The sequence below is a fragment of the Poecile atricapillus genome, chromosome W, assembly GCF_030490865.1.
Source record: "Poecile atricapillus isolate bPoeAtr1 chromosome W, bPoeAtr1.hap1, whole genome shotgun sequence".
Classification (NCBI taxonomy): domain Eukaryota; kingdom Metazoa; phylum Chordata; class Aves; order Passeriformes; family Paridae; genus Poecile; species Poecile atricapillus.
Window position 1 is genome coordinate 55203741 of NC_081288.1, and position 8610 is coordinate 55212350.

An 8610-nucleotide genomic window follows, 5' to 3' on the forward strand; every position below is an offset into this window, starting at 1 on the left:
CTCTACCTGTGTGGCTGCAATTTTCTGGCCCTGGCAGTGCTGCCTCTTGCCTTTTCAGGTGTGGCTCCTGAGCAGGTCTTCACCAACTCCAGGTGAAGGGAAGAAAGCTGATGCTGCCATAGTCATGTGGCAGCTGAGGGGGTTGGCCAGCACCCCCCACAAGGCTCAATGCTTCAAGGCCTGGAGATCTGTAAGTGTTCCAGAAAGAATCTATCAAGATAGTCCATTTTGATATTATACACTGTGCCATTTAATTCAGCTTCCATATCAGATAAGAGCTTGTAATACCACTCCACATCTGACAGCCTTCAGTATGTGCCATCTTGGATCATTCCTCAGCACCCCAGAATTTAGCCCCCAAAAATATCACTCTGACTATTTTCTTGGTATGCAGCAGAAGGAAAATGCCCTGAGCGCTCTGGGTCTGACTGTTAATCTGACAACTGCCACAATAAGACAACTTTCATGTTTCTACAACCTCAGCTTCCATGCTGAGTGAAGGAAACCATTTTTATCATGCACCTATTTATCAGCTGATTTATCCCCTTGTGCTGTATAGAAAAATCCGCTGGTTTTCTGGAGGACCTCCTGAGGAGCGGAGAAATGGGTTGGTCAAAAAGTAAGTTTCATTTGCTTTGAAAAATTGCATCATCTTTGAGAAAGATGAATTACTGTCACTGTGAAGCAAGTCTACCATGAAATGAAATGGAAGAGAATGTGCTCTTAATAAAAAATTCTCAGGAGGGCTGTCTTCTGTTTCCAGGACCTGAGAGTTTGATTTTGTTAGCTTTGCTTGTGAGGAAGCCAGATATTCCAGGCAGTAAACCTTTTAACTTTTTTATCACCTCAGACCCTATTTCTTTGGCTCTGCACCGTCTTCTCTGCAGTCTAAGATTTTTTCGGTGTTTATGACCCAACCTGTATTGAACTTCTGAAATGTTATGAATTGTGAGCTTCAACCTTTTAGGTTAGCAGCTGTCTCTTTTGTAAATGCACTAAGTGACAAAAATAAATGGATAGAACATAAAATATCTATGTTTGGGGTACTATTTTAGTTAATATAGTGACAATTTAATAAGTGCCTAACATCCAGAAGTGCTTTATGTTTTGACCATGACCATCAGCAAATGTGCATGACTTATCTACGTAGCATTCATACCACTGCTAGTCTCCTTGGTCTGTTTCCTGCATGGTCTAGTTAAGTTTAGCGTATTGCACAGCATGGGTCAGCTTGAAAGTGACCACAGTGGATCATCACGTCCAACCTCCCTGCTCAAGCAGGTTCATTCCAGAGCACATTGCATGCGAATGTGTCCAGACACCTCTTGAGTATCTCCAGTAAGGGAGACTCCACAGCCTCTGTGGGCAACCTGTTCTGGTATTTGGTCACCCACACAGGAAAGAAGTTCTTCCTGATATTCAAGTGGAACTTTCTGTGCATCAGGTTCTGCCCATTGCCTCATGTCCTGTTGCTCAGCACTACTGAAAAGAGCCTGGCTCCATTCTTTTGGCACCCTCCCTTCAGATATTTATAGGCACCTGATGAGGCCACCTTTCAGCTGTCTCTTCTCGAGGCTGAACAGGCCCAGCTCCCTCAGTCTTTCCTCTTAATAGACATGCTCCAGTCCCTCAATTATCTTTGTTGCTCTCTGCTGGACCCACTCCAGGGGCTCCATTTCCCTTGTCCTGAGAAGCCCAGGCTTGAACACAGTGCTCCAGGTGTGGCCTCACCAGGGCTGAGTAAAGAGGTGGGATCGCCTCCCTTGATGTCTGTCAACACTCCAAATGCACCTGGGATTCCACTGGCCGTCTTGGCTACAAGGACACACTGCACTGACAATTTGCTGTCCAACAGAACCTACAGATCCCTCTCTGCAGAGTTGCTTTCCAGCAGGTTGTTCTCCAGCCAGTACTGTTAACCTGGGTTTATTCTTTCCCAGATGCAGAAAATTCAGACTTGGAGGCAGAAGAGGAATGGAGGGCATTTTGATCAGTGGAAAAATGAAATCACCCTATGTGTCCTTAACCTTCTTTAACTTTTCAAATTCTCTTCATTCTCGTTTCTCTGATAACCAGGAAGTCCTAAAGCTGTTTTTCATGCATTTGACAAAACACTATTACATGCTTCATTTGCATCAATTACACAAAAAGCAGAGCTGAATGGCCTGTAAATGGGGGTAGAATGATACCTTTAGCACTTCAAGAAAGCAATATTTAATAAAGACTACTCAGAAAGATCTATCATGCTAGCACCGACCATTCTCTCTGAAAATACAGTGCTTTAGAAATAGAGGAATGCAGAAAGATAATGGAATACACTTATGATTTACATTTTAAAGATATTACTAAAGAGATTAGCAATTAATCCCATACACATTTGCAATTTCATTGCTCGGAGTATTTCTTTGAAATCACATTATAGTAAGGTCACTGAAGCCCTTTTTTCCTTTATGATAATACGATCACTTGGAAATATTTTATGAGTGGGTTTATGGATTTCTATAAACAAAAACCAACAAATTAAAAGAATTGAGGAACAAGGCAGACTTTATTGGAGTGATAATCATTCATAAGGACTTTGTTTTTCTACTAATTTTCTGACTGGTGTGAATTAATTAGTTTTCATTAAAAAAAAGTCAAGCTGTCACACTGCCTTACATGTACCAAAACAAAGTTCAAAGTTGCAGTTCAGTCTGTGTTGAACTAAGCATAAAAGAGGAAAACACAGACAAAATAATACTGCAGTAGTCAAACTGTTGGGAAACTGATTGCTAATTAAATCTGGCATAACTGTCAAAATAACTGTGCAATACAGTTGAGAAATGAGACTCCAAAGTCACATGTAAGAAATCCGAGCATCAGAATTTCTCAGTTTACTTAGGCTGTACACTAATAAATCAATTGTTTAAAATGAGATGAAAGATGAGGGAACAGCAGGAGATATTTTCACACTGCATGGAAAAAAAGGTATTAATAATTTTAGTGGGTATTTTTAATGACATTTAATTGCTGTACTTTAGGTCTTAAACAGAGGATCATAATGGGCGCTGTAAAATTTTTGCCATTAGTTTTCAGTACAATAAAATTAAATGTCTGATGCTGATCTGATATAAATCAGTGAAGTCAGTGGAGTCACAGATATACTGAGGCTCAAGTCCCTTATTTTACATCAAGTGCAGCCAATCTGCACTATCGAACATCGCAAATAGGAAAACATGCTGTGTGAAACCCGGAGTGGGAATGGCATCTTTTGGGGAGGAGAACTGGAGGTCATCATTGCTAACTGAGGTTTGCTGGTCCAGGGGCTAATGAAAACTGACAGATTACTCCTCAGGAAAAAAATATCTCTTCACAAAAATAACAACCATGCAAATTAATATGATACACAAAGGGGGTGAAGATTTATGTGGCTGTTTCCTGCATCCCTTTCATCTAGCTTCCTTTTTTTTGCACTGCTCCCTAATGATGTTCATTTATCTGCTTCACTTACTGCTGGATCCCCTTCCTCCCATGCCACTCTGTTACTGCTGGGGCACACAGGGCTGCATCTTCCTGGCTTCTCTCCATCCCCACTCAGGTGTTTTTGGTGAGAGTCAAGCTGTTGCAGCTGAGAAAGCTCCTTAGCCCGTCTCTTTGTGCCACTTCTCTGCCAGAGCTGATCTCATAGCACAGGTGCTGGGATGGGCTGCAGCCCTGCACTTCAGCAGGTCATAGCCTTGGTGATGTGTTAGGTAGCAGTCTGTGAGCTGCTGAGCTAGGAGTGAGCTGGTTTATTGCCTCCTTGGTTAACCTCTGCCTGCCAGGCTTCGACCTGACAGAAGCAGTGAGGCAGAGCCAGGCTGCTGAGGCGGAAGCCCAAGTCCCTGCAGATCAGCCGGAAGATTCCTCCTACTTTTAATGAAAATAGGACACGGGGTTTAGGTTCCCCACAAGACTCAATTCTGCTGTGATTTTTGCAAAGAGTTAGGAGATCCACTTGAGCAAAACACGAGTAAAGCTCTCATTTCTGTCCTACCATATTGCACCTAAACTCAGCTGAGAAATAATGTGGTTACCTTTCTTTACTTCCTGCTTACAGTCCCTCCCTATTGTCTCTGCTCTGGTGCATCTGAAATGAAATTCTGGCTTCCTAGAAAAAAGTCCCTGGCTTTCCATTTAAAGTGCAATGTCAGACTTTTTGGAATGTTGTGATATGATAAATGTGTAATGGAAAATCTGTTTTCTGCACTTAGCTGGAGAGTAATTAATCCTAGGTCTTTTTCCTTCCTTCTGGGAATAGAACTATCAGCTGCTTCCTGAGGATGAGAGGCACTTGGCAAGATGAAGTGAGATGCATGGTGGATTTCTCTGAAGCTATTGAGCAGGGTCTATATATGAAGAGAATGAAGCAAAAGGGAGGGAAAGGACGGAAAACTGAGGAAAACCGCTTTGTTGCCTCCTCTTCTCTTAAAGCCAGGAACAGCTCACCCTGAAGGTTGTTTTAAAGTAGTTGGTTCACAGTTGTAGCTGCTCTCAATCTAAAGTGGCAGAATATATGTACAAGATATGTGTGTGAGTACACAAATATACACACATGTGAACATGCCTATATAGTATGCACTTTCTATTTAAATATATGACATAATGTATTAATGAGCTTTGGTCTGAAGTTTGAGCTTTTCACTATAATGTGAAGGGCTGTTTAGCTAAAAACCCATCAGCATTAGATAACTTGCTAAATTCCTTACTCAAGTATGGGAGAACTATTACAGATAAATGCTCATTTACTTTAATTTCTGCACATTTGTGGCTTTGTATTTTGCAAATGTGTCTGCTGCCTTGTGTTTAGCAAATAAGCTTTTATTTTCTTTTACATTCAGAGTTATGAGATCATATTATGAAATAAAGCTATTTTTTAAAGATTTAATCTTATGATATAAAGCTATTTTTAAAGTCACTTTCCAAGTGACTAAATGCTAAGGCGTCCCTTTCCTGCATACATTGTCATCTTTTGAAACAGGACATTGGCAAACCTAACAACTCCTTGACTCCCTAGAGCATTGCTCTTGGTTGGGAAGAGTTTAAGACTGATAGACTGGTTTTTATATTAACTGCACAGGTTGCTAATCTTGGTTCAATCTCTTTTGCAACAAGGGATGATCCTTTTAACATACATATAACTTGGAGTTCATGTAGCCAAGAACTCCTATCTGTCTCTGGGAGAAATTTCTTTTCTTTGCCACCTGGAGACATTTGTGTCCTGCTGTGTTTATTAAACTGCTTGCCTAGATATTGCTGAAATAGATAGCTTTGGGATGACAGGGTTATATGTATGTACCAAAAATATTTTTCACACTAGTTTGCTCTAGCTGAGGTTACATATAGAGACAGTTAGTGAATGAAAACTCAGTGTATATTCTTTTGCAGTTACAGAGGAATGAAGCACACTGCTAGTTTTATTGCTTGTTTTTCTTTTCTAATCTCTTTTACAAGCTGAATATTTAAGAATTATAATGTAAAGCTTAACCTGAAGAAATTCTCCTCAGAAATGCACTGTGCCAAAACCAGTAAGCAATGCAATGTGCTGCCCATTCTCCTTTCAGAAGAGGAAAAATAAACTAAGGTATTTTGAGATATATACATATTGGTGTCAGAATCCAGTAGTTACTCAAAGCAAACTTCATCCTGCTTTTGATAATGGAGTAAGCATTCAGGATGGATACTACAGGTATATATTTGCAAGCTAGGATGGTTAAGTGGGAGAAAGATAAATTTGTTATCCAGAATCATTCACATGTTCTGTTTGCCACCAGCTGATGTACCTTCATCATTCTCCCCTGAGAGTAATAGTGATATTTTCCATTGTCTTTGTGAATGTGATGGACCTTGGGCTGAATTCAAGGGATTGTAACAAGATAAATCTATTCAAACCAACATAAATCACTGGTAAGATTTGGGGCTGCTTTCTTTCTTTGTTTTTTGGTTTTTTTTTTCCTGTAGGCTTTCGTGGAACCTGCCTGGCCATGCATTAAAGTGAATGCTGCGCTCATTATTGGTCAGAGTCAAAGCAGTAAGTTTGCTGAAATGGTGCCCCTTCACTGAAAAGACCAGCAACCCTCCCTCCACAGTTTAGGAGATACTGAGAAATAGTTGAATGCTATTTACTCCGTGGAAAGTCTGTTCCTCTCTTAACTGAATTGGATAAGTGCAGGGAAAGAAGGGACTTAGTTATTCACTGTTCCTTGAAAACACTAGATTTTTTATTTTTTTTTAAATACATAATCTTAGAATGTTGCCTTTAACTAATACCTTTATAAAATGAAGTTATCCCTTGCAACACAAACTAGGATCATGCAGTACCCAAATAAAGGGAACAGCTTTCAACAGAGTGACAATTTTTGCAGTGTGACAGAGACAGACAAGTTTGGTGTAGGGTGTCACTGATTGTGAGACAGACTTCATGGAGTAAGTACCAGGCAGATCCTGCTGGCACTTCAGGTGCAATAGGACGAAAAACCCCAGAGGTTAGGGATGGATCAATACTGTCTCTGCTCATGCCATTTCAGACAAAGTTGGTAATTTAGAATATCTCTAGCACATGCTGGGTAAATGCAAATAAAAGTGTTGAGTATCTTCTTTATTGCTGTTTTGCAGACTACAGTCACTGATGTTCTCAAGCTACAACCTTCTCTCTGCCTATTGTATCATGACAAAACTACATAAGAAGTTGGAAAGAGATTCCTTTTTCTGTTTAATTCCATTGTTTTGGTTTTTTTTTTTAATTCAGCTTTCTATCCCAGAAAGTTGCAAATTCTCTGAATAGACTATATTGAGGATCTTGGAAGACATGGGAGCAATACTTCTGGAGAGGTCCCCATCATCCCAGAGAAGTACTGTATGTGCACAGGCTGGTTATATGACGTGCACAGTAAAATCCAGCCAGAGTCTTTGAACATATGGCACAGCAACAACTGTCTGCCTGCACAGATGGAGTGAATGGGGTGATTTATCTGTTCATGTGCAGCAGCAGCTTCTAAAACACACCACAGTCACTGTGGCCATGGAACATGTGAGATGCTAGCTGGGATGCACAGCGTTCCAGTGCTGATTAATGCGTCCTGGGACCATTCCAAGCAGGCTTTCGTCCTTATACTGAAAGATGACATTAGCACTCTGTTATCTGCCTGTATGCTGTCGAGCATAATAGGTACCCTGAGCCAGGTTCACAGGTGTTAACAAAAGAGAAGGAAATACTTACTTGTATTCAGTCTTGAAAGTTACCTGGTCATGGGAGCCTTGTCTCAGTGTCTCAGCAAGTTTTGTCCTGGGGACCTTGCTGGAGATATTCAGTCTTCTTAAGAGACTGAAGAATCACAAAATAACAGAACATACTGAGTTGAAAGGGCCTCACAAGGATCATCCAGCCCAACTCCTGTCCTGCACAGCACCATCTCCAGGAGTCACACCACGTGCCTGAGAGCATTGTCCAAACACTTCCCGAGCTCTGTCAGGCTGGTGCTGTGACCACTGCCCTGGCGAGCCTGTTCCAGTGCCCAAACACCCTCTGGATGAAGAACCTTTTTTCTAATATCCAATCAAATAACACTTGAAAATATTCTTTGTAATCCACAACTTGAAAACTTAGAATCTTCCAACCTTTTCATGTTTAACTGAAATTATTTTATTTTAACTAACTATTTAAATTTTCTGTGGTTTCCATAAGTTCAGCAAAGCCTCATAAGGTTAGGTTCCACAAACTAATGGTGTGTTGTGTGAGGGCCCTTAAAAACCTGTATGTCTCTTTCTTGTCATGGGAGGCTTTATCTCAAAAGTTACTCTATGGTTCAAAGACCTGTACCATTGAGTGGGACAGCAGATTTATCTCTAGTGGGAGAAATTAACAACTTTGGTTTTACTGTAAAGCTCCAGGCATTTTAGACAGCCAGGTAATATCCTGACTCTGCCTAAATCACTGGCAAAATATCTGCTGACTTCAATAAAGCCAGGATTTCATCCACGACATCTTTAATAATCTGTGTCAAAATGAGATCAGTTCTTTGCTGCGAGTGGGAAGACACGAAATTATTCTAAAATGGAAAATGGACAAGTTGCCAGTAACTAAGAGACATCAGGGAATTTGAAAAGCTTCCATCTGGGAAACATCTTCAGTTAGTCTTCCATGTATATAAAAATATGTTTCCTGTCTTCCACAGCTAATTAACTAGGAAGAAAAAAACAATTCTCCTGGTGGGTATATCCAGTACTCAGACGATGATATAAAATCAGCTAGTATGTCATTGTCAGAAATACTGCTGGAATTTTGACTTTCATTGAAGTATCACCATGCCCCCTTTTCCTTTGATCTGTACATCAGTCTGTAGGTGTTGAAACAAAGCCTAAGCTGCTCTTTACAATTAATTAATATAATCTAATATTTTATAGAACAGTTAATGTTAGAAGATAGGGCTTTAGTCATCCAGGTTTCCAAAAACTTGAGCTCCAATACAGAAAATACAGTATATACCACTACAGTATATACCAATGTTAATTTTGGCTGAGAGTAACTGGCAATGTCAGTAATAATAGACATGATATTATGTTTTAAAGTCCTGTGAGTAAGTAGCTTTTCTG